Raw genomic sequence first — 25,715 nt, 5'->3', positions numbered from 1 at the left:
TTCACAGTATTGAGGAATTTCCTTCATTATCTAACTCTTTAATAAGCTTGCCAAGAAGTTGTCTGGTTCAGATAAGAGCAAAAGAACAGAAGAGAGAATAAGAGCTATAGGAAAATAGGAAACTTTTGTCTACTATTTTTTCCAGACTTGTGACCCTGCTCTGGGCAGCAGAGTGAATCAATAAGTAAATTTATTTCTGTGCACATTTTTATTAATTGGAAGTTAGAATCTCCCTGACACTTCACGTGAATTTTGAATAAATATTTTAAAATTCATTTTGAAATGGTACCAAATTATTAGTCTAGAGACACCCACATGTTTAGGTCCAGACTTGGCTGTGTTTATATAGTCTTTCTTTTTATCCTTTTCATCATGGAATGATGTGGGAGAAAAGCAAGGAACTCCCCTAGCATTAGGATTATATGAAGGAAAACAAAAACTAGTCTTGAACCACTTTTTTTTTAATGAAAAAAAAGAAAAAGAAAAGAAAAAGAAACTATACTATTTTACACCATACACACCAAACACACAAAATCAGATTAAAGGCTTGAACATAAGAACTCAACCATAAAACTAGAAGAAAACATAGGCAGTAAGCTTTTTGACATTGGTCTTGGTGATGATTTTTTGAATTTGACATTAAAAGCAAAGGCACATAACCAAAAATAAACAAGTGGGGCAAAAAATATTAAAAACAAAACACAAACCCACACAGAAACAATTTTGAATATGTATTAAATGCTAAGTTGAATATGGAATGTAAATGTGTTAAGAATTAGGACATCGGAGTGGATAATGGCCAAAAGTGGAAGAGTTCATGTTTGAAGTGGATCTTGAGCTGCACTGAAAGACTGATAGGATTTGGGACTTGAGAGTTGAATACCAGACATAGGCAGAAATACATTAAAGATCTACGGCATCTCATTCCATTTCTTCCTGTTAGCTGCTTTTCACTATCCAACTATTTCCATAACTCAATTCCTCTCCACTTCATATATGTACACACACATGCACACACACACACACACACCCCACATCACATATACACATGTCCTTACCTTGAAGAGAGATTTTTAGGAAAAGTGTGTGGCTGACTATAAGAGCTACTTAAATAACAAAATTGATTTCATAATTTGCAAAGCTTCTCTCAGATAATAGTCCTTGCTGAACATCATAATTGCAAAATAGTCCCAAAAAAGACAAATTTTATATCCCTTGGATTCTTTCATGGGCATAACTTTTCTTCAAATATCAACACAGAGGGAAAGTTACCAGTAAGTGCCCATTCAAATTGGGACAAAATAAAAAAAAAAAAAGCTGTGTATTTGGAACCTGCTTGAAATGGAAGATGCTAAGCTCTCTTTTGAAAGAGACTTCTGTGAGGACCTGGCTTGCCCCTAGTCCTTCAACACCATCCGTAGCAGTAAAGTTGAAAACACCGGCATCACTCACTAGGTAACATGTAGGTGAAGTTTTCTGTTGTTTCTTCTGCACTGAATCGGATGCTGGCATGGCCTGTTTCTCTCCTTGGCTGCTCATGGAGAAGTTTTGTTTGGAAACTTTAGCACATATAGAGGGGCCCTTTGTTGGCAAAGAGAAAGTTGGAGGTATTTCTATATTGTGATAGGTTATTTTGTAAAAATATCATTATAGGGGTAAAACACTTACTTTTGAAATAATGAATCCCATTGCTTTTAAGCTTTCTTTTCTTAACTCAATTTGAAAATATAAATACAGAAATGTTATTCTACATTTTAATAGTGTTGCAAAAGCCACCTCTAATCTGCAAAGTTACTCCAAGAAATATGGATGAAAGAGAATGAGCAGAAATCGTCCCAGATCTTGTTACTATAATTTCAAAAGAAAATGAAATCACATGCTAAGATGCACCTCAACTGTGCCAGGAAGCATAAAAAATGCAAGGAAATAGTCTACCCATGTTTTACCACACATAAACAAGTTTTATGAAAATACATACTCTTTTATAACTATCCTAATTTCTATAAGATCTTGTCCTTGTCAACATTCTAATTTTTATGATGATTATAAATCAGGTTATAAGCAAATGAAGACTTGAAAGATAGGTGAGAAACAACTTATTAAAAGGGGATGACTTAAAAGAAAAATATGCTTCTGGATTCAGTGTAAAATGGCAAAAATGATTTTATTTCAAAGAGAAACCCCAAATCAGCGTGAGTTATATAGCTATGAACAAGAAGTAAATTTGGGGGAAATATATGGTGTGTTTTGTAGATAGAACAAATAAGATTAAGATGTTAGAGAAAGCCTCCTGAAAGGGGTCATTCCCTCTAACCTGGATTGACTAATCTAATATTAAAAAATAATAAGACTGATAATACAATAATTATTATGGAATACTTTCATAGCTTTATGTTGAAGAAAATTATAGCCTTAAAAACTTCTAGGAGAAGCCAAGATGGCGGCGGAGGTGAACGGCTGATCTGCTGCCTCGCATGGCAGTTTTGGAAAAACAACTAAAAGATGGACTGGTGAGCGCGGCGACTCCTGCTCGCGTCTCCCCAGACCGGGCGGCGGCTCCTCTCAGCCAGCACCGCAGCCGGGGCCATGAGCTCGTGGGCGCCGCGGCAGCTGCTGTGGCGGCGGCCGCGGACTCGGCGCAGCGGCTCTCGGTGAAGGAAGAGACCATCTTTCTGCGAGACGGGCTCACCCGCGTCACCGACCTGGCCCAGCTCCCCACTGAGATCCTCGGGGCCCCGGAGACCGCCAACACCGACTTAGAGGATTCTTAAGACTTCCTGTCTTACACTCAAGTCCTCTAGCCATTTTGAGGGAGGAGAACCAAGAAGGCAGCAAAGTCAAACAAAGGAACTTCGCGCACAGCAATTTCAAAGTTAAACAAAGGAACTTCGCCGCGCACAGAGCGTCTGCCACCCAGAACCACAGGAGAGCTGGCTGAATGGTGGATTTACAGCTAAGAGAGAAGAGGAAAGAGCGAACTCTGGAGAAGCTGAGGTGCGGAGGCGCGTGGGTCGGGGGAAGGGACTTGTGGCTTTTGTTCCAACCCTAGGGGAGATTAGCTCCCCAGACGCCTGCGGGAAGAGGCTGGACTCTCGGCCTTCCTGTCGGAGAGTGGGAGTGACTTCCTTGTGGAGGTGCGCCCAGCAATCAGTGTTTGCTGCGCTGGAGTGCGGAATGAGGGGGCTTGGAAACGTGGAAAACAGAAAAAGCAGACTTGCAGCCAGTGCGGTTCGCCTCGCCATGGCCTGGTGGCGCCCTGAGGCCCCGCCCCGCCCTGAGACCCGCCCCGCCCTGGGACCCGCCCCGCTCGTTTTGCAGGTCCGCCCCGCACGTCTTGCAGGCACACCTGGGCTCCAAGCAACGGCTTTTGCATGTGGGTGGCCTGCCCTATGGCAGCTTGACCAGATAAACTGCGGTTCTAGTCGGACTGCTCTAGGGACGCTCAGACAGGAGGAGGAAACTGCAGTTTTTGCCGTAAGTCCTGCTGAGTGGTCTCAGGTAGTAGCTGACCTACACACCATTGGAGACCCAGAAACGAGGGCATCTAGTGGTCGGTGTGAGATGACACCAGATTTCAACCACTCGCATAAAGGACACATTCCAGAGGCAGAATCAATGAGCGCCAAAGCCTTGCTGCACCAAGACCCGGCCCATAAATCTGTCTCCTACACAGCAACTCTTCCTTTATAGACACAGAGGATCTGCACGGCCAATTGGCCTGGAGGACAATTCTTCCCAGCGACACCAACAACAATCAAGACTTAACTATACAAAGGAAGACCAAGATGGAGGCATAGGGCGGAAGCCTGATTGCTGCCTACCACAACAATTTTGAGTCTACGACGGGAGAGCGGAGCAGACACCATCCAGAACCACCGGAGGGCTGACTGAGCAGACGCTCTACAACTAGAATAAAAGAGAGGGGTACTCGGGATGATGCTGATGCCGGCGACCCAAAGATCACACTTTAAGAACTACGGCTCAGACGACACAGTGGCGGCCTGGAACGTGCTCGGCGCAGTTCCCCCGGCGGTCTCCGGCTGAGGGGAAGGCCCCACTCGCTGCCGAGCACGGACAGACGAGCCCCTGGGAGTCATGGGGTGGGAGACTCCGCGCTTGCTGACCTCCGAGTCCTTCAAGAATCTCAACGCCCCGGAAGCGGCCAGGTGCGCACGCTCGGTGACTGGCCACCGCTGCAGACCCAAGGGCCGACGCAGCCACCCCGGACCAGCCCGCTGCCGCGCACCGGGCACACCGGAGCTTCGCCGAGCCCGCCGACCAACGAGTTCTGCGGCGGCTGCCCTGGAGCTCTGAGAAAATGGCCGAAGGAATTACTGAGATGGAATTGACCAACAGGAAATGGGATCAAGAAGACGAAACCCCGCTGGGTCCCGGATCCGGGTGAAGCTGCGCGCCTCTGGGTCCGGGTGAGGCTGGGAACTGGGTCAGGGTGAGCCTGGGCCCCGGGTCCGGGCGAGGCCGCGGGCCCCTGGATCCGGGTGAGCCTGGGCCCCGGGTCCGGGCGAGGCCGCGGGCCCCTGGATCCGGGTGAGCCTGGGCCCCGGGTCCGGGCGAGGCCGCGGGCCCCTGGATCCGGGTGAGCCTGGGCCCCGGGTCCGGGCGAGGCCGCGGGCCCCTGGATCCGGGTGAGCCTGGGCCCCGGGTCCGGGCGAGGCCGCGGGCCCCTGGATCCAGGTGAGCCTGGGTCTCGGGTCCGGGTGAGCCTGGGTCCCGGGTCGGGTGAGGCCGCGGGCCCCTGGATCCGGGTGAGCCTGGGTCCCGGGTCCGGGTGAGGCCGCGGGCCCCTGGATCTGGGTGAGCCTGGGTCCCGGGTCCGGGTGAAGCCGTGCCCCCCCTGGGTCTGGCCGAGACCAAACCAGAGGGAGTCGGACCTGCATTATCACCATTTGTCCACCATCCAGAGCTGAGGGGTCAGTGCCGACATGTACTCATAAGGAACTGGTGGACATTGATATTGGGTCTCAAAAGAACTGTTGGTCCAGAAAGAAACTCACTACAGACTGATTTTTTGCCTGTCAGCATAACTATTATTGCCCGTCGCACATTCAATTCTTATAAGTACATCTCTAGTGACACATGATTTCGCTCATCTAGGGGAAATGATGAACAACATGGACTGATGAACAAGAACAGAACCAGAAACAAGGAGGCACCGATCGGACTATCGGGCCTCAGAGGGAGGATAGGGGAGGGTGGGGGGAGAAGGGAGAGATCAACCAAAGGTCTTGTGTGCATGCATAAGAGCCTAACCAATGGTTAAGTTCAACAGGGGGTTGGGGCATCCATGGGGAGGGGTGTGGGATGGGAATGGGGGGATGAGGACAAATATGTGACACCTTAATCAATAAAGAAATTAAAAAAAAAAAACTTCTAGAGCAAACCAGAAAGAAGAAAAACATAGGAGTTATAATAAGTTAAGAATTTGGAGGAAAGTATTGCTTCTGTTTAAAATGTAGAAAGTCATTAGAGATTGTCCTTGTCGCTCCTAACATTGAGACTAAGTCTAATAAGCAACAAAATTATAGCTTTACAAAAAACATCAGAGTCCAAGATGCAACTTAATCTAAATGAATTAAATGTCAGAAATTGACAAACCCTTCATAACAGAGAAGGAACCAAGGACTTTTCCTCCCTAATGGAGCAACAATAGAAGGAAGAATCTGAAATACACCAGTAAAAAGAAATCAGCCAACCTTTCTGTGAACTTTGACCAATTGAGGGCTGGCATGACAGCTAGAATCACAAGGAACCCCAAGAAGAGTGATTTCTGTACCCATTTGCCAAGCCTTTGTCATTTGCCTTCATCCAGTACATGGGAGTTATTCGTTGAAAGCTAGGGATGAGGCAGAAGAGCAGAAATTCTTCTAATGCACTTCAGATGTGAAAGGTTAATGATGGTCACAAATTATTTGACATGACTTTCATTGATAGATGGTGTTGTAGCTCTCCATCCCTTGAATCTAGATGAGTTCTGTGACTTTGACCAAAAGAATGAAGCAGAAGTCATATAATACCAGTTTCTGAGCCCAGGCTCTAAGACACTACCATCATCTACTTTCTGTCTCTTGAAACCCTGGTTCCTAGAAGCCAGCCACCATGCTGTGAGAAAGACAAGGCAATCCCATGGAAAGACTCATGTGCTCCCAGACAAAACCCTTGGCTGAGCAACGTGAATGAGTCACCTTGGAAGTGTGTCAGCTAACTATAGGCGATCTACCCCAGGACATGCTTGCTGCATGAAACAGAAAAATTGCCCAGATGAACTCTGTCTTAATTCCTGGCCTACAATATCATTTTTCTATCGGTATATCAATTGACCAGTTGTTTTTAATTAGCTATTCCTTAAATTCTTGAGATGTATGCTTAGATAAATGACATTTAGCATTTTTCTTTTATAATTTTTTATTTAAGGCTACAAATTTCCTTCTTAGCACTGCATTAACTGCATCTCACAAGGTACTTTTCAAGATTTTATGATTTCCTTAATTTTTAAAGTCTTATCTGAGGCATACTTGACACACCATATACTGCACACATTTAACAAGAACATTTGATGTGTTTTGACATGTGTATATACCTGTGAAACCACCACAATCATGTACAAGAGTTGCAGATGTTCCTCTATCCTTTTATTTTAAACCTATGTATCTTTTTATTTATAACTAGAGGCCCAGTGCACGAATTTCATGCACGGAGGGGGGGGGTGTCCCTCAGACCAGCCTGCACCCTCTCCAATCTGGGACCCCTCTAGAAATGTCCGACTACCCGTTTAGACCTGATCCCAGTGAGATCGGGCCTAAATGGGCAGTCGGACATCCCTCTCACAATCCAGGAATGCTGGCTCCCAACCGCTTGCCTGCGTGCCTGCATGACTGCCCCTAACTGCTTCTGCCTGCCAGCCTGATCACCCCCTAACCACTCCCCTGCCAGCCTGATCATCGCCTAACTGCTCCCCTGCCAGCCTGGTCACCCTTAACTGCCCTCCCCTGCCAGCCTGGTCACCCCTAACTGCCCTCCCCTGCTAGCCTGGTCACCTCTAACTGCCCTCCCTTGCCGGCCTGGTTGCCCCCAACTGCCCTCCCCTGCAGGCCTGGTTCCCCAAAACTGCCCTCTGTTGCAGGCCTGGTTGCTCCCAACTGCCTTCACCTGCAGGCCTGGTCACCCGTAACTGCCCTCCCATGCTGGCCTGATCGCCCACAACTGCCCTCCCCTGCTAGCCATCTTGTGGTGGCCATCTTGTGTCCACATGGGGGCGGCCATCTTTGACAACATGGGGGCAGCCATCTTGTGTGTTGGAGTGATGGTCAATTTGCATATTAGGCTTTTATTATATAGGATGAGTTTCATATGAGCAACATATAATTGTGTGGTTTTTTTTCATTTTAATCTAAACTTAAAATCCCTGCCTTTTAATTGGGGTCCTTAAACCATTTATATTTAATATAAAGTTGGGTTTAATTGACAAAGTTGGGTTTAATGTGTCAACTTTCTTATTGTTTTCTGTGTTGTTTTAGATTAACTGCATAGTTTTGTTTATTCTATTTTTCCTCACTTTGGGCTTATTAGCTATAACTCTGGTTTTGGTTTATGTTAGTCATTGTGTTAAGGTTTATAGTATTCATATTTAATTTATTACAGTCTGTCTCTAAGTAATATTATATATATTTTTGTATAATTTAAGAACTTTACCACAGTCTAGCTAGTCTATGGTTCTCTCACTGCCTAAGGCCATCACCTCTTTTCTTTACTCTGTGCCCAGGTTGATTTCTGTGTCACTGGATTTTCTATAGTCCAGAGCTGTGTGGTGAAGAACATTCAAAAGCTATTTCAGTATAATTTTATTCTTAAATTATATTTGTTACAATTCAATCTATAATTAACATTTTAATTATTTTTAATATTGCCCCCTCTATGGTCCCTTATGCTACTTTGAAGTCTACCTAAGTTAGACAACACTGCCCTGAAGTAATTGAAATCAAGTTCCTTTTCTCTTGAGCTAGGTGTAGTTGTGAGATAACATGGGAAGAATTCTAGGAAGTAAATAATCAAAAGGGTAATAAACTGATACCAATTTTAAATTTAACTTGTAATATTTTAAAACAATAAAAAAGATAAGAAAAATGTAAGAAAAACTTTACTTTGTAATCTTGGAGAATTTATTTTTTCAATGTTTATAGAGTACATTTATATAAGATGTATAATATATTCAAATAATTGTACTTATTAGTGTTTCTGGTTTAATTTCATATCCCCTATATATTTTTAAATTTAAATAATTTTTCAGGTGAATAATAACTTTTACCTATGACCCTAACTGTTCAGCATGAATTTTAAAAAGTGACTGATTTTGACAAACTTCTTGACTTTCAATAATTTTTAACAGCATATAGACACATATTATGAAAACACAAATATCCACATAACAAAATGTCAGAATTTGTTTCTTTAAACTTAAATGTAAGCTTACTGACCAGAAAGACTCATTTTAATTTAATCTGAAATAAGACCAGCTTATAAATATCATCATGTATATAGCTGATAATATGGTAAATAGGGTTTTTTTTCCATTTTCAAATTTAACCTTAAAGTATTTATTTTGCCTACTGAAATGTTCATAGTAATCATTAAGTTAAATACTAAGTTTTCCCTCTATACCATAATTCCTTGGAAATACTCATGTCTGAAAGGGAAATGTCGTAAGATAAAAATAAGATTTTTAGGCAAATGAAATGCCTTATGATGAAATTCCCATGAAAATATTTTCATGAGTAATGAAGGAAATATTATGAGCAAGTTCTTAAGCATATTCCTTGGGAGGTGGTTTAAAAGGTGTGAGAAGGCTGCTTCCCTTTTCCCATTTCAACCCTTACCTAGTATGATATAAGCCTTTTTTTTTTTTCAATGTCTTAGGTTCAAATCCACTATCAAAAGTCAGTTTGACTCTTAAAAGTGAAGACATATTTTAATAAATCTTTAAAAACAAAGTATTTCTTGAAAAATTATTATTGTTTTTTAGAAGTTGGTATTTTGAAAGTAGAACTTCCTTAGGCACAGAGGAGAGTGTTTTAAAGAATCACAAAGTTTGACAAATGAAACCTTAAAAATTGTACCCAGATTTCTTTTAAAGAAAACATAATTAATGAAAAGATTAGGGGATGCCCTTTTATTTATTTTCTATCTGAGAGCAAACAAATGAGAGGGCGAAAAACACTTTCTCTACCAGAGGTTTAAGATCAATCATAAATATCATGCCAAACCAAAGAATTATGGAATAATTTGTTATCTGCAGACTTGCATCTCTGTGTAGCATAAAGCTTGATCCTAGGTCTATTAGTAAGTTGAAGTTTGGCTCCTGAAATGGGCTTAGGTCAACTACACAAAGACTTGATAGATAAATGTGGCTACTAAGGCCCAAGGTATGCTTAGTTCAAGGTGCACCAAGTCAAGACAGAGTCTCTCATCACAGGATTTGAAACACTGGGCCAGCCCCTGCTTACTGAGCTGGTCTCCTGTACCCTTCAGAGATAGATTGACTTTTCCAAACCATTAGAATCCACTTTCAATTGCAGCCTGATGAGAGACCAGAGAAAATAGAAAAATCAGTCCCTTGCTCTTAATTGATTAAAATCTGAGCAAGAGACAGAAGCTACACAGTAAAATATATTACTCCCCGTGATTGGAAGGAGGTCTAGACAATTAAGTATTGTGGCCAAGAGTCCATGTATGTTTAAAGAATTGGAAATAAAAATATAGTCTTAATTCCAAATGTCATAATATAAAGTATAGTAATAAAATTTGTAATGGTTCAAAGTCACCATTGCAGCCAATTGTCATATTTGCTAACCAGCTCAGCCACGGTGGACACTGAGCTCCTATAAAAAGGGAGCAGACTTCAGGGAGTTGTGCCTCAGAGGATGTCTCCGCCTGGGCGTTCCCTCACCCACCCGCAGGGAGCAGCCTCTCTGTGTTCTGGTCCCCTGTTAGAGTCCCTATACTGTGGTCTGTTTTCTGTAACTTTATGCCCTGTGACCTCATGATGGAAACTTTTGTTGGGAAGTTCCCAGTATTTTGCCAGTCTCATTCTGTTTCAGATGCTGTCTTGGGTTTTCCCTTTGTTCTATACCTAAAGCCTCCAGCCGAATGCGGTTCAGTTTCTTGCTGATTTCTGAGAAATGCAGGTTGTTATCCTAGGAGGAGCTTTCATACTTCACGCTGCTATTTCCATGCTTTCACAGAAGAGAGATGTCCTGTGGCTCCACGGCTAAGGACAGACTTACACAGAGGGGAAGAAACTCGGGAGTAATGAGTAACCCAGATTGATCAAACCACCTTGTCTCACTTCCAGGGCCTCACACTTGAAGGTATATGGGAACCTGAGATTTGTACTTGAAAAGTACAGCGGAGCGCTGGCTGGTTTGGCTCAGTTGGTCTGGCGGTGTCCCAGGCACCAAAAGGACGCTCGTTCGATTGCCCGTCAGGGCACAGGCCCAGGTTGCAGACTCAATCCCTAGTAGGGGGTGTATAGGAGGAAGCTAATCATTGTTTCTCTTTCTCTCTCCTTTCTTCTCTCTGAAATTAATAAAACATTTTTAAAAAGAAATGTACACAGTATGCAGACTTACTATAATGAGCATCATTGATAAGAAAGATGTACTATGTATACAAAATATGGTACTAATATGGGGGGTGACATTCCTTATCACCATACCCAGAAGGTGAAAGGCTCATCTGGAATTTTAGAGGAAATACATACAAGAACACGTCTAGTAAATAATCATTAAAGAGAAAAATGACTAAAATACTAGAAATTATACTTTGGAATTAATTCCTTTGAAGAAAGCATAAATTACACTCTTTCAGAATGAATTCAAGATGGCTAAGCTACTAGTCCTTTTATTATTATACTAGAGGCTTGGTGCAAGGATTCCTGCATGGGTGGGGTCCCTCGGCCTGGCCTGCACCCTCTCGCAATCTGGGACCTCTCGGGGGATGTCTGAGGCCTGGTGCATGGATTCAGCCTGGGGATAATTGGTTTTTAAAAAGCATATATATAATTTAAAAACATTATATATGTCATAATTAATTGTTCATATATAGTATATATTATTAATATGTATTGATCATATCATCAATATGTCTTAAACATATATTACTATACATTATATATGTTATAAATTAAATATTTTATATATATATATATATATATATATATATATATATATATATATATTTGCACATACTCCTTGGGAAAGTGTATCAAAACAATATTCCTGATTCTTATTTTTAATGTATATCAATTAATAGTACAGTGAAACAACATATGCTATATAGTGAGGAAACTTAATTTTAAATGAAATAACGGCATCTGGGTTGTTAGTTTGTTTCATTCTGCTACTAAATGGCAGTCTCACAGTGTCTTCCTTCCCCATGTCGTTCCTTCCCAACCCTTCCCAGGGTTAAGAAGTTGGGAAGAGTTGTTTCTTTTTTAGTCAAATGAGAATGGAGAAATTTACTTTGTAAACTGAGTCAAAAAATTAAAGGAGAGAATGTCTATTAAAGCAGAAATTGTGTTCTAAGTATGTAAAGAGAATAAGGTGAAGAATGAGAGAATGTATGAGTACATTGCCTGGAACGAGTCAAGAATCAAAACCCCAGTAACGATGATTCCTAAAGCCAAGGGCTTAATGCCTTGTGGTTATATGGTCTGGGCTCTAATCCCAGCTCTGCAACTTGCCTGCTGTGTTGTCTGCAGCAAATCGCTTTAGGTTTTTAAACCTTACTTTTATTTTTATTTAAATCTGCCTAGCTCTGAGGGTTATGGCAATGATGAAATGAGATTGTATATGTTCTCCCATAAGTGACTAGAAAGCAGGATTATGATAAAGCCATGATCAAGGTATGGAATGCTTTATAAGATATATTGTTTCAGCTTATAGAAAACACAAGTATTGTAGAAATCAAAATTTATAAATCTTGAATTCTCACTAATAAATATTAGTGGCATTATACATTAAAATGTTAATATATTTTTGGCCCAGCCAGTGTGACTCAGTGGTTGAGCATCAACCCATGAACCAAGACGTCAGCAGCTCAATTCCCTGTTGGGGCACATGCCCGGGTTGTGGGCTCAGTCCCCAATGTGAGGCATGCAGGAGGCAGCCAATCAATGTTTCTCTCTCATAGATGTTTCTATCTGTCTACCCCTCTCCTTCTCCCTCTATCTCTAAAAAATCAATAAAAACATATATTTTTTTAAATGTTAATACCCTATTTTTAAATAAACATGTTTAAAAAGTAAACATAATAGTTTAACATGTCATTAGTGGAGTCTAACTGATGGAATATTAGTAGTGAGGAATCAAGTCAGGGAGAGCAGAGGTGAGAAACATACCAGAATTGATCCTTCTCTGAGTTATAGAATGGTGAGCTTCCTTTATTGTTATTTTTCTTTCTCTGATTTTAAAAAATATTTTCAAAAATATTTTAATGATCATGGATTGCTATTAAAATCAGAAAAAAAGCAACTAAAAATATCTCATGTTTTAAAGTATATTTCTAGGTAAGGTACCTTTCTGTAGGCCTCAGAAAGTAGCCGATGGATGTACTGAGTATGATCACTTAGATGCTCAACTCAGTCCCCTGCAGCACCCCTAATTCACAAGCCATCACTTTCTAAACCTCACACCATAGTTTTCTTTGTACTTTAAGTGAGGTGTTGGGCTGTGTAGTGGGTCAAATGGTAAAATACCCAAAGATATGTCCATATTTTAACTCCTGGAATCTGTGAATGTGACTTTATTTAGAAACTAGAGGCCCAGTGCACGAAGTTTGTGCACAGGTGTGGTCCCTAGGCCTGCCTGTCAATCAAAGCATGAGCATCTGGTGTGGAAGGGCAGGTCCCAGCTGCCTCTGGGCCCTGGGCAGCACCTGGGCCCCTGCGCCCCCCCCCTTCACCTGAGTCACTGCGCCCGAGTCCCCACACGGAGATGTGGTGAGTGTGGCCAGATGCCGCAGGCCGGGGTGCAGTGTGGGCCTCCCAGCCACCCAGCTGCGCTGCATGAAACCCGGGTGGGCAGCGCGCGCTCTCTCTCAGCTGACCTCGCAGACCGGCTCCTGCGTGAACCCATGGGGAGCCCAACCAGCCCGTGTGGTCCTGGCGGCTGCGGCCCGGCTCACCCAGAAGAGGTGGCACTGATGTGGAGTGGGCTCCTTGTAGGCTTCCAGCACCTGAGCTTGGGGTTTCCCCAGGCCTGAGCCCTGGCATCCCGGGGGAGGGTAGCAGGAGGAGTGAGAGTGAGCTCAGAGGACACCCTGCATTCTCACCACATCTCGATCCCCATCACCCCTCTGCCCCCAGGTAGCTGGCGAGAGGTCATAGAGGGTACCACTTGGGAGATTGGTCACCACCACCCACCCCCAGTACCCCATCCCAGCCCAGGGCCCGGCCCGATCAGGCAGTCAGGCCCCTGCTCACACTCGCCTTGGCCTGATGCCACCTGCTTACCTGCTCCACCATCCCGCTGCAGTCCCGCTCTCATTGGGGCCCATCGGGGCCAGCAGCACCTCCACTGCCGCCCACTGCCAGTGCTGCGTCACTGATGCCCGCCTTGTTCTGTGCCGCCCCCTGGTGATCAGTGCATGTCATAGTGAGTGATCAAACTCCTGGTTGAACAATTTGCATATTAGGCTTTTATTATATAGGACTAGAGGCCCGGTGCATGAAATTTGTACACGAGGGAGGGTGGTGTGTCCCTCAGCCCAGCCTGCACTCTCTCCAATCTGGGACCCCTTGACAGATGTCCGATTGCCCTCTCACAATCCAGGACTGCTGGCTCCCAACCACTCGCCTGCCTGCCTGCCTGCCTGATTGCCCCTAACTGCTTCTGCCTGCCAGCCTGATCACCACCTAACCACTCCCCTGCTAGCCTGATAGATGCCTAACTGCTCCCCTGCTGGCCCAATTGCCCCTAACTGCCCTCCCCTGCCAGCCTGGTCGCCCCTAACTGCCCTCCCTTGCAGGCCTGGTCCTCCCCAACTGCCCTCTCCTGCTGGCCTGGTTCCCCCCAACTGCCCTCCCCTGCTGGCCTGATTGCCCACAATTGCCCTCCCCTGCCGGCCATCTTGTGGCGGCCATCTTGTGTCCACATGGGGGCAGCCATCTTTGATCACATGGGAGCAGCCATCTTGTGTGTTGGAATGATGGTCAATTTGCATATTATTCTTTTATTAGATAGGATAAGGTCTTTGCAGATGTAATGAAGTTAAAAATCTCAAGAGAAGATCAACCTGAGTTATCTAGGCCCACATAAGTCCAATGACAAGTGTCCTTTTAAGCAACAAAGGAGGACACAGTTGAAGAAAAGAAGGCCATCAGAGACAGAGACAGAGACTGAAGTGACACATCCACAAGCCAAAGAATCCCTAGAGTCACCAGAAGCTGTGAGAGGCAAGGAAAGATTCTCCCCTAGAGACTTGGAAGAAACGTAGCCCTGCCTACATCTTGAAATTGAACTTCTCATCTCCAGACTGTGAGAGAATGAATTTCTGATGTTTTAAAACACGTGGTTTGTGGTAATTTGTTACAGCAGGCTCGGGAAGCAAATACAGGCTATCAGGAAATAAAACCCATAAAATAAATGCATTAAATTTTCTAAGTCAATGCCAAGTGAGTCCCCTTTGTAGTTTCCTTTTAAATTAGAGATTCTCTCCAAGGCTGACTGCAGTTCAGTGTCTCCTTATTTCACATATTTGTCTTCTTTCTTGATCTTTGAATCAATGGTTCTCAACCTGTGGGTCATAGATACTTGGACAGAGAATTCTATTTTAGCCATGTGTCTGAACTCCTTCTAGGCACCTCTTCTATGTAATATGGATTCAAGTTTTGCCAATATTAGTAAATGAGGTATTGAAATAAAAATATTATATCAAATAGTTATCAAGTTATGCTAGGTATGTATTTTCTCAGTTAAAAACTACTCAACTATAGGTACTATCATGGGGGGAAAGGGGTACCCAAATCTTTTTACAAACAAAAGATTTTACATTGAAAATATTGGGCCACTGCTTTAAAATCAACACCAGCACCTTTCATCCAGTCTAGAATAAATTATTCTCTTCTACACCAACATAGGACCCATGTCACACTATATTCAGATTAATCATTAAATTATTAAAGGAAGTTTGCATAGCTGAATGAACTTCACAACCCTATGATTTTTCATGAGAGCATTATATATGTGTTAAGTCTCAGGGAATATAAAAGTAAATGTATGTTGAATGGTTGAACATATTTTTAATTGATTGATAAAAGAGACACTGGTTTTACTATATATTGGACCACTTTGTAGCTTTGGGAATGGGGCTACCTACTTAATCTCTTTCAGCCTCAGTTCCCTAAACTGCAATATGAGTGAGTCTTATTGAGTGTGGTAAGGACTAAGTGGTATCATGTATGTGACAGTCCTATTGAAGGGCCTATATACAATAGATACGATAAACATCACTCCCACCCCATTCCTTTGTTTCCTGTTATCAGTTACACTCATGAGTTGGTGACTGCACCACCAGAATAACTCTGGGAGAAATGCTAACTCTGCCAAGCCAAATGTTAGAGTTATCAGTTTGGTCCTATTAGGTGCTCTTATTTTTTTTAATCCTCACCCAAGGAGTGAGGATTTTTTTTTCATTGATTTTTAGAGAGAGTGGAAGGGAGGGGAGAAAGGGGAAGAAAGAGAGAGAGAAAGGAGAGAGGGAGAGAGAAACATCGATGTGAGAGATTGCCTCCCACATGTGTCCTGACCGGGGTGGGGATCAAACCTGCAGCCCAGGTATGTGCCCTTGACCTGGAATCAAGCCTGTGATCCTTCCATGTGCAGGCTGTTTGTTTGTTGAATAAACATATGTGTTTAAATTTACACAAGAACCTCAGTTTCAGAGACAAAATAATTGACTCAATGGAAGGCCGATGGGAAGATAGGGTGAGGTGGGCATTTTCTATTTCAGCTGTATCAAACTTGGAGGCGAGTTGTATGCTTCTGGCTTTTTTAGTGAGACAAAACTGGTCTGTTTATTTGGCTTATTTAAGTAATTAGTTGTAAAAATAGATTGGGATTTTTTAAGCTGATGGTAGTTATTCTTTATGGGCCTGCGCCCTGAACACAAATATTTCTTTAAGTTTTTTATGTGAGAATTGCTTTCTTCAGGTGAGCTCTGGCAAACACTGGTAAAATGTATAAATCTGGAATGCTAGGAAGTATAGAAAAGGGAAGGAAATTACCTCAGTTTGGCAGGAGGCATAATGTTACTTTCTTTAATAAAATGTATCCTCTGTCCTGACTAGCCCTGATGCAGCCCAAGTGAGCATTTCATTGTATTCTGTCCGTTACCCTGCCAGCCAGGGAAGGCAGCTGACACTGTGTACCTGGGGTTACAAAGAGCCTATGTGTCCCCACTCGGTTTTCACATTCCTCAGAGGGCTTGAGGGGAGAGCTGCTTTGTTATTTTTCTCAAGTCCTGTCACAAATGGTCTTTGACAGGCGCCCAGAAGGTCTGAGGGTAACTGCTGGGGCTGGTTGGCGCCAGCAGTGCCACATGCCCATGGGGGTGGGGGGCGGAGGTGGAAAGCAATTCAGACTGAGGGAACCCAGTGACTGACTGTTCCCTGGCTCTGACAGCAAAAAGCCCCCTTTCCAGGGAACAAGCAAACATCCATGACTGGAATGGAAGGGCAGGTCTGATAGGAGAAAGACAAGGTTTGGAGGGTACAACAGGTCACAGAAGCCTCTTGACAGGTCAGTTTCTGGCCCTGGGCTGCATTGGTTTCCATGGCAATCCAGCCAGTCGAGTGGCCAATTATTTTTAAAGATTTTTTTAAATATTGATTTTTAGGGAGAAAAGAGGGGAGAGGGAAAGAGAGAGAAACATCAATGTGTGAGGGCAACATTGATTGGCTGGCTCTTGCATGCCCCTTACCAGGGATGGAGCCAGCAACCTGGGCATGTGCTTGACCAGGAATTGAACTGGCAACCTTGGGTGTATGAGGGGATGCCCAGCCAATTGAGTTACACCAGCCAGGGCTCAAGTGACCAATTTTTGTAATGGGAGAACATTTTCCTAAGTGTGTTTCCATGTATTTCCCCTAAAATTTAAATCTAATGGGTACAATGATAAGTAATGTCACACCTAGTTAGTACCACCTTGTACCTGCAGTCTAACATTTTTATCAATGATTCCAATGATGATAGTTATGCGCCCTTGCATTTCTACATATTAGCATGATTGATTGTAATTTTTGATTAAGAATTAAGTTGTTAAATATAAGCCTTCAACATATTCCATAATTACTACACTATGTTTTAGCATGCTTTCTTTCTTAATATACAAGTGACCTGCATATTTCTTGAACTCCTTGGTTTAGTCCCAGAGGATTATCAAGAGGAAAAAATCTATTTCAATCTCCGATAATGTCATTCAAGGAGCATCTGACTCACTGGATCTCCTCATATCAGTCTCCACACTTGCCAGTCTTTTCTCATCTCAGTGCCATGGGCACGTGGCAAGGACAGCTGACGAGCACCTGCATTTATCCAGGCTGGGGCTCACTTCAGAGGAACACCGGCAATCTTTTCTCTACCAGGGAACGTGTATCACGTCCATGAGTCTCTTCATAGAGAAGACAATCTCAACATAGTAAAATATTTCCTTATTTATTACGGAGGAGTTCATGGTCATAAAAAATATACAAGGAAAGAGTAATTGGAAAGTCTCTAATAAGAGTCTCTGTAAAATTGACAAAAGGAAATATTTGACAGTAAATATGATTAATGGGACAGTGAGACAGAGGCCAATGAAATCCACTTTTTCTCAGGAGATTAGTAATGAAGCCAGTTCCTCAAACAGTGCAATTTTACTAGCCAATTGTTGACTTCTCTCCTAGTAAAAACAAAATAAAACACAGCTATTCAAATTCTTGTTACAAATGCTCCATTTGGTCTTATGAGGAAATTATAGAAGAAGAAAACACATAGTCTATGTGATAGCAGAGTCGTGATAGCAGAGTTGTGAGTACAGACTGACCTCGTTTCACTCATTTAAAAATCTGCTTTATAAGACAGTGAAATCAGAAACAAGGTGAAGGATGCAGTGATTATATCCCTGCGTCCATATGCATTTGTATGAATGCATTATGGAAGAGACCGTAGTTGAAATGAGCCTTAAGACATGGGTGGGGTTTTAAGAGTTAGAGATGATAAGGAGGGAATTATAGAAATGAGAACAACATAAACAAAGATTTAAGATGAAAAAGTATGGGGATTGTTTGATTCAGGGTGTGCAATATACAAGGGAATGGATTAAAGAAGTGTGAAACGAAAGTAACTTGGAGAATATTGTGGAAGACTTTGAATGTCTAAGATATAAGGCAATTCTTTACATATGAAGCAACTGGAAATTAATGAAAGTTTTTATAATAAGGAAGTGATATTACATGTTGGCAGCCATATTTGGGGTAGGGGGAGGCAATGGTCAGAGATCCATTTTGAGGTATTTTGAAACAATCTGAGAAATAATCAGGACTTGAATTAAGATAGGAACAAGGGAGTGGTTATAGAGTAAAACTACCTAATTGTCTCCTCTGATCCATTTGACGTCTCCACATCCAAAGATAACTGTAGATTAAGGATGGGAAAACTAAGGGGAGCCATAGGTGAGACCTTTAAAAAAAGACAGGTATCACATGATCTCACTCATATGTGGAATCTAAAGAACAATAAACTGATGAACAAAACCAATCCAGAGACACAGAAGCATGGAACAGTCTAATGAATCTCAAAGGGAAGGCAGGAGTGTGTGAGTGGGTGGGTGGGAAGAGATTAACCAAAGAATTTGTATGCATATATGCATAACCAATGGACACAGACAATACGGTGGTAAAGGCTTGGGGCTGGGGGCGGTGGTAGGCTAGAAGGGGTCAATGGCAGGGGGAGGCAAGGGGGATATATCTAATACTTTCAACAATAAAGGTAAGTTTATTAAAAAAGGAATACAAAAGGAAGAAAGGTCGGGGGAGATGATTTCAATAGTAAATTTTTATTAATTACTGAGCTCCAACTTGTCTTGAGCAACTGTGCTAAGACCAGCTGAGTGGAAGAGAGCATGCCAGGTGGATCAGTGCTTTTACTGTAACATTTGTCTACTAATATTGTGCAGGACATAAAGCAAATGTTCGGCATAAATTAAAAGGCAGTGAAGTGCATTTTTTCTGAACTAAAGTGTCCTAGTAGTTGTTGAAAGCGATATAAAGCACATGGACAGCCCAAACTGGTTTGGCCCAGTGGATAGAGCATCGACCTGCGGACTGAAGGGTCCCAGGTTCAATTCTGATCACAGGCATGTACCTTGGTTGTGGGCACATCCCCAGTAGGGGGTGTGCAGGAGGCAGCTGATTGATGTTTCTCTCTCATCAATGTTTCTAACTCTCTATTTCTCTCCCTTCCTTTCTGTAAAAAATCAATTAAAATATTTTAAAAAGTAAAGCACGTGGACAGAGCATTAACTATTCTATGCAGGAAAGCTTAGCTGTCATCTTCTTTTGTTATAGGAAGAGAGAATTCGGGTCAGTTTCACCCACAGCTTTGTCTCATATTGCTTAGGATACTTTGGATAATTTTAGACAAAATGGAGATGACAAATTATTTACTTGTATTAATACATATTTTTAAATATATATATATATATATTTTAATTTCAGAGAGAAAGGAAGAGGGAGAGAGAGCTAGAAACATCAATGATGAGAGAGAATCATTGATTGGCTGCCTTCTGCATGCCTCCCACTGGGGATTGAGCTCACAACCTGGGCATGTGCCCTGACTAGGAATCGAATCGTGACCTCCTGATTGATAGGTCAACGCTCAACCACTGAGCCACACCAGATGGGCAATACATACTTTTTATGACAAACTTTACTGACTTTATGTTTACAATAGAAATATAAAGTTTCTGTTGTAAACATACTTATTTAAGTAAAACGTTGAGTCAATTTAAAGAAAAATATTAGATAATAGTATAAGAATATGGCAAAACAAAATTCAAGGTGGATTTCAAATGACTAAAGTTTGGAAAACACTGATTTAGATGAACAGGACTGACTTTAATATCCCCTAATATTAAATTTAGTTGCACTATATCAGATCTGTGCAGTGATCATCCTGACATCATTTCCTCAAATCTATCATGAGGATGTCAGGGTATAGGAGGGTCCAGTACCAGTTACTTAAAAGAACGATAACAATGAAAAAGGTAAAGTGACCACTGCCAACACTGTTTAGTTCAAATTAGCATAAACTATATTTCTGTTCTCATGTTATTCACAGGATTAAATTTTGTCACTCTAACAAAACTGTCATCTCCTTAAGGTGAGTGTAGGTAGAAGCTATAGTAGGGGATAAAGCAGGGGATTATAATTGAGCTGTTGCTTCAAATCCTGGTTCTGTAGCATCTTACCATCTGTGTGGTCTCCAGCAAGTTACCTGGACAGTTGGAGCCCAAGTTTGTGCATAATAATACTTTCTCCGTAGGGTTATTTATCTGAGGATTAAATGAGATAATGTATAAAATGCCTTTACTTGGAGGTAGCACTCACGTCAGGCGTGGTTCCTGCCTGCCTCTCTGACCCATCTCCTACAGAAAGCTCTTCTCACTGTGATTCAGCCTCCTCACTCTCTCCCTGTCCCCCGAGTCACCTTCTCATCACACCTCAGCACCTTTGCACTTTCTTCTGCCTGGAATTCTTTTACCCAGATCTTTATGTCTCTGGCTCCCTCCCTGCAAATAAGCTTTTATTTAAACACTAGAGGCCCAATGCACGAAGATTCGTGCAAGAATGTGCCTTCCTTCCCCTGGCTGCCGGCACCGCCTTTGCTCTGGCCGGAGTCGCCTTTTCACTCTGACCCGGAGCCACCTTTCTGTCTTCCCACACTGCCCAGAGGCCCGGAGTGGCTGGGGCAGGGTGGAACGCCTGTGTCATCACCATGGCAACGATGCAAGCATCCCGCCCCGCCCCTGGCTGCTCGGCGCCTGTGTATGCAAATTAACCCTCCATCTTTGTTGGGTTAATTTGCATACTCACTCCTGATTGGCTGGTGGGCATCACAAAGGTACAGTCAATTTGCATCTTACTCTTTTATTAGTGTAGACTAGAGGCCCAGTGCACGACATTCGTGCACTCGAGGAGGGGGAGAAGCGGGGGAGCACCCTCAGCCCAGCCTGCACTCTTTAGCAGTCAGGAGCCCTCAGGGAATGTCAGTCAGCTAGGCTTGTGGCTGAGCAGCACTCCCCCTGTGGGAGTGCACTGACCATCAGGGGGCAGCACTGACCACCAGGGGGCATCTCCTGCATTGAGCGTGTCTTAGCACCTGGTCATTTCTCTGGTCGATTTGCATAGTACCCTTTTATTATATAGGATGATCTCTTCAGAGGCCTTGCCTAATGCCTTACCAGTATTGAAAACACCCCCAGAGTCATTACCTCTCCCACTTAAATTTTATTTCTAGCACTGATTACTATCTAAAGTGGCATCCAGTATTTATTTGCTTTCTTGGGGACTGTTTGTTTGTCTATCTTACTTATCACTATATTATTATTATTATTATTATTATCATTATTAATGAATGAATAAAATGGAGCAATTTTAAAGGAATTTTGAAAAATCAATACAAAATTGTTAAGTACTAAGTGGAAGAGATTCTAAACCAGTGTAAAAAATGGTTGGCCCTAGATGGGGAAAGAAAATAAAAGCATAAGAAATCTTCTTATGCTGTTTCGGTCTTGTTTTCTGATTGAAAGTTAATTGGTGGAACATTCTAATAACTACACAGGAAGTCCAGAAAAGACAAAACAGGCAGAGGAGCCTGGGAAGGCTTCAGCAAGGAAAAGATGGGAAGGCACTGGGGGGAGGGGGAGTGAGTCCCCAAGCTGGCGATCAGTCTGCCTGGAGCACGGTTGGAGATCCCACTGAACCACCCGTGCACCTCCCTGCTGACTGCCTGGTAGTGGCACATCCGTGGGGAGAGGGTGGGATGTGAACCTTTCGCACTTTCTGCTTGCCTCATGTCTCCAGTTTGGCTTTCTGGGAGGTGTGTGTGAGTGTGTGAGTGTGAGTGTGTGTGTGTGTGAGTGTGTGAGTGTGAGTGTGTGAGTGTGAGAGTGTGTGTGTGTGTGTGTGTGTGTGTGAGTGTGTGTGTGTGTGTGTGTGTGTGTGTGTGTGTGTTTCTTTTCCTTGGCTCCCAAGTCGCATCAGTCCACTCCTGGTACTTGGCAACCCAGCATGCTTCCTCCCACTAACGACAAGCCTGTCTGCAAAACAGAACAACATCTTTGAGATGGGGTGTTTATCTAGGCAGCATGCAGCCCGAGCAGCCCACAGGGGCCCCTCCTTCAAAGGCTTTGCTGAACGGGGCTCACCTGATGAAAGTCTGAACTGTGTATGCTTGACTTGATTTACGGGCAACGGCCAGCTCATTAGGCACACTGGCCTGAGGAAGCCAGTCGACTGTGGGGACAAATGTTTGTGTAGCTCTGTGGTGCCCACAGGACCGTTTGCAGCTTGGGGGCTGGAGCACAAAGGGGGCAGTGATAAGGGGCTCTGGAATCCACGCCTGGCTCAGGGAGCGCTAACTGCGCAGGAGATTGATATCTGGGGTGCGAAGGCTAAAAAAATTAGATTAATTTAGCTCAGCTGAGCTCACTGAAGGATTGGGTTGCAGCTGGTGCTGAAACATTAGCAATCAGACCTCAAGGGTCAGGGGTCAAGTCTCAAGTTGGAAGGAAGGGAGGAAGATGGATTGCCTCTCAGCACGCTGCTCCCCAGGAAAAGGATAGCCTACAGAGGCAGCCCGGCATTATAGATAATCCTACAGAACTCCAGTAAGAGAGTAAGTTACGTGTGTCTTGGGATATGGCACTGGAAATTGGGAGCACTCTCTTCTAATCCTGGGAAGTTCATCGGGGGCCAACTCCTTTAAAAAGATTCTCAAGTCAGTCTCTTCCTCCATAAAGTAAGACTAAACAATAACAAACATTTTAAGGCAACTTGAAAAACAAGTAGAGTCTTCTATGAATTCTAGTGTTTTATTATAAGAGAATATTTCCAATATCCCTGATTGTATAATGATAATTTTCCTGTGGCCCTGGCTCTGTCTCCAGTTCGTCTCCTTAAAAAATATCTTCACCTGAGAGTTTTTCCACAAAAAGTACTTCATGCTCCCAGTTTAGTTCCTAGGTAGAAAGTCTACTAGACTTCAAATGCCACATCACATACAAAAATGCAACTTTTTTTGCCCCAACAGAAACCCATCACTCTATATGCTACTTTTTAAGGGACCAACTCTGAAGTGAACTCTTTAGTAAATTATCAACTCTTTGCACTTTTTTGATAAGTCTTCTTTAAAAAATTACCACTTATTGCCCACAGGCCTGCAGACTGAAGAGTCCCGGATTTGATTCCGGTTGAGGGCACATGCCCCAATTGAGGGCTTGATCCCCAGTAGGGGTCATGTGGGAGGCAGCCAATCAATGATTCTCATCATTGATGTTTCTTTCTCTCCTTTCCTCTCTGAAATTAATAAAAATGTATATATTTTTTAAATTACCACTTATTGCTCTGGCCAGTTGCTCAGTGATTAGAGTGTCACCTGATTAGGGTTGAGGGTTTGATTCCTGGTCTAGGGCACATACCTGTGTTGCAGGTTCAATCCCGGTCCCAGTCAGGGCACATGCAAGAGGCAAGCAATTGATGTGTCTCTCTCACATCCATGTTTCTCCCTCTCCCACTCTTCTTTCCTCCCTCCCTTCTTTTCACTCTCTCTAAAAATCAATGGAAAAAAATATCCCCAGGTGTCACTTAACCAAACCAAATAAATAAAAATAAAAAATTACTATTTATTGAACATTTACTATCTGCCAAGCACTGGGTAAATACTATATATAGATAGTGTAAGACTAGTAAATAATGCCACTCCCTTTCTCCTAAGGGTCCAGGTTAAAATGATAATGAATTTAGAGATTAAATGTTATTAATTAAATGTTCAACCAGTGGTGATAAAGTGAACCCTGATAAGGTCCAGACTATGAAACTGACCATGAAAAATGGAAGAAACAAAAACTAGGGGAATAAAGGCTCTCTCCTCAGAATGTTTCTCATTCAGATAGATTGAAGTTGGTACAAAAGAGAACACAGGCTTTTAAAGCAAAGAACTGTAAACGGGCACCTCAAAGATGGCAGGACCTTTGGGGATTGCTATGTTGCATGGTTGAATAAAGGCTGATTTGGGAACCAGAAGGCCAAGATCGAAGCCCAACTAATTCATGGATGAGTCCCAGGATCCAAGGCAAATCACTTCTTCCTGAATATTTCTCATTTGTAAAACATAGACACCAAAATGAGGTAATATACAGGGAATTTCACTGAAAATAAAGAAATTAATTAATTAATAAAGCCTTAAGCCCTTGAAGAAATTATTTTCCATCTCAGAAAGGTTTGAGATTTCCAAAGTCACACACTGACTAAGAAGTGAAGCAGAGAACCAACCCTCATGTCTCCCAACCACCAACTCACTTCCTGTTCCGTCACACTCTCCACATCCCTGAAATGACTAGGAAAAGTCCAGGTCCTTCATGGAATTCAGAGTGAAATCAAGGAATAGCCACAAACCACTATTTAAATAGAGCCACAAAATCAAACATTGACAGAGGACAAAATTAACATTCCTGGATCAGATTCAGTGGCAAGCAGAAGGGTGAGCAACCAGAACTGCTTTGCCACAGAAATGTGTTGGATGATAGGAGGTACGCTACTTCTCAGAAAACAGGAATCTCATTTCAGTGGCCCCATATTCAACCAGCACAGAACTACAAGAAGGAAGCTTTCTGTCCAAAGATCACTAGTGATAGCATAAAAGAAGCCATGATTAACGCTAAGCAAGCTGCACCTGTTCAGTTGTAATGCAGAAATCAGACTTTAGAAGAGGAGTTTTAAGCCCAAATAAGTACCTATGAGGATGGGAAATTGCATCAGTGAATGAAATTGGCTGGGGGTATATTTGAACTGTGGCAAATCAGAAAGAATATGCCATAGCTCTACTCAGCTCTGGCCAATTGTAGTCATGTTGGAATGTGTGACCAGTGTGGTTTGAGCTTATCATTTTTCAAGAAAAGACAGAAATTAGGATTTTTATGTAAATCCCCTCAATTGATTTCAATGTTTATAATAAATTTAAAACACTCTTCAGGCCAAACAAAGCACAGGTTTCTAAGCATCATTTTTATAACCTTTGCTCCTAAAGATGGAGAGGAAATAGAAGAGCTTTAGTATTAAAAGAGCAAGAACCTGAGCATGGATTACCAAGGTTTGAAGTTGTGTGGAGAAGAAATAAGAATGAAAAGTTCCAGAAGGAGGAGGAGAGCCGAGCCCAGGTTGTTAGGTAATATAGCAAGTGTATTTTTAATGGATTGAATCTATGCTATATATTATATAATATATGTTATATAATATATATTATCCTCTCTAATAAAATGGTAGTATGCAAATTAACCATCACTCCACTACATAAGCCACGCCCACCAGCCAAGCCACGCCCACCAGCCAATCAGGGAGAGTATGCAAATTAACCCAAACCAAGATGGCTACAGCCACAGAGAGC

Source organism: Cnephaeus nilssonii, assembly GCF_951640355.1.
Source record: "Cnephaeus nilssonii genome assembly, chromosome: 4".
Taxonomy (NCBI): domain Eukaryota; kingdom Metazoa; phylum Chordata; class Mammalia; order Chiroptera; family Vespertilionidae; genus Cnephaeus; species Cnephaeus nilssonii.
Note: the sequence above shows the minus strand (reverse complement) of the source record.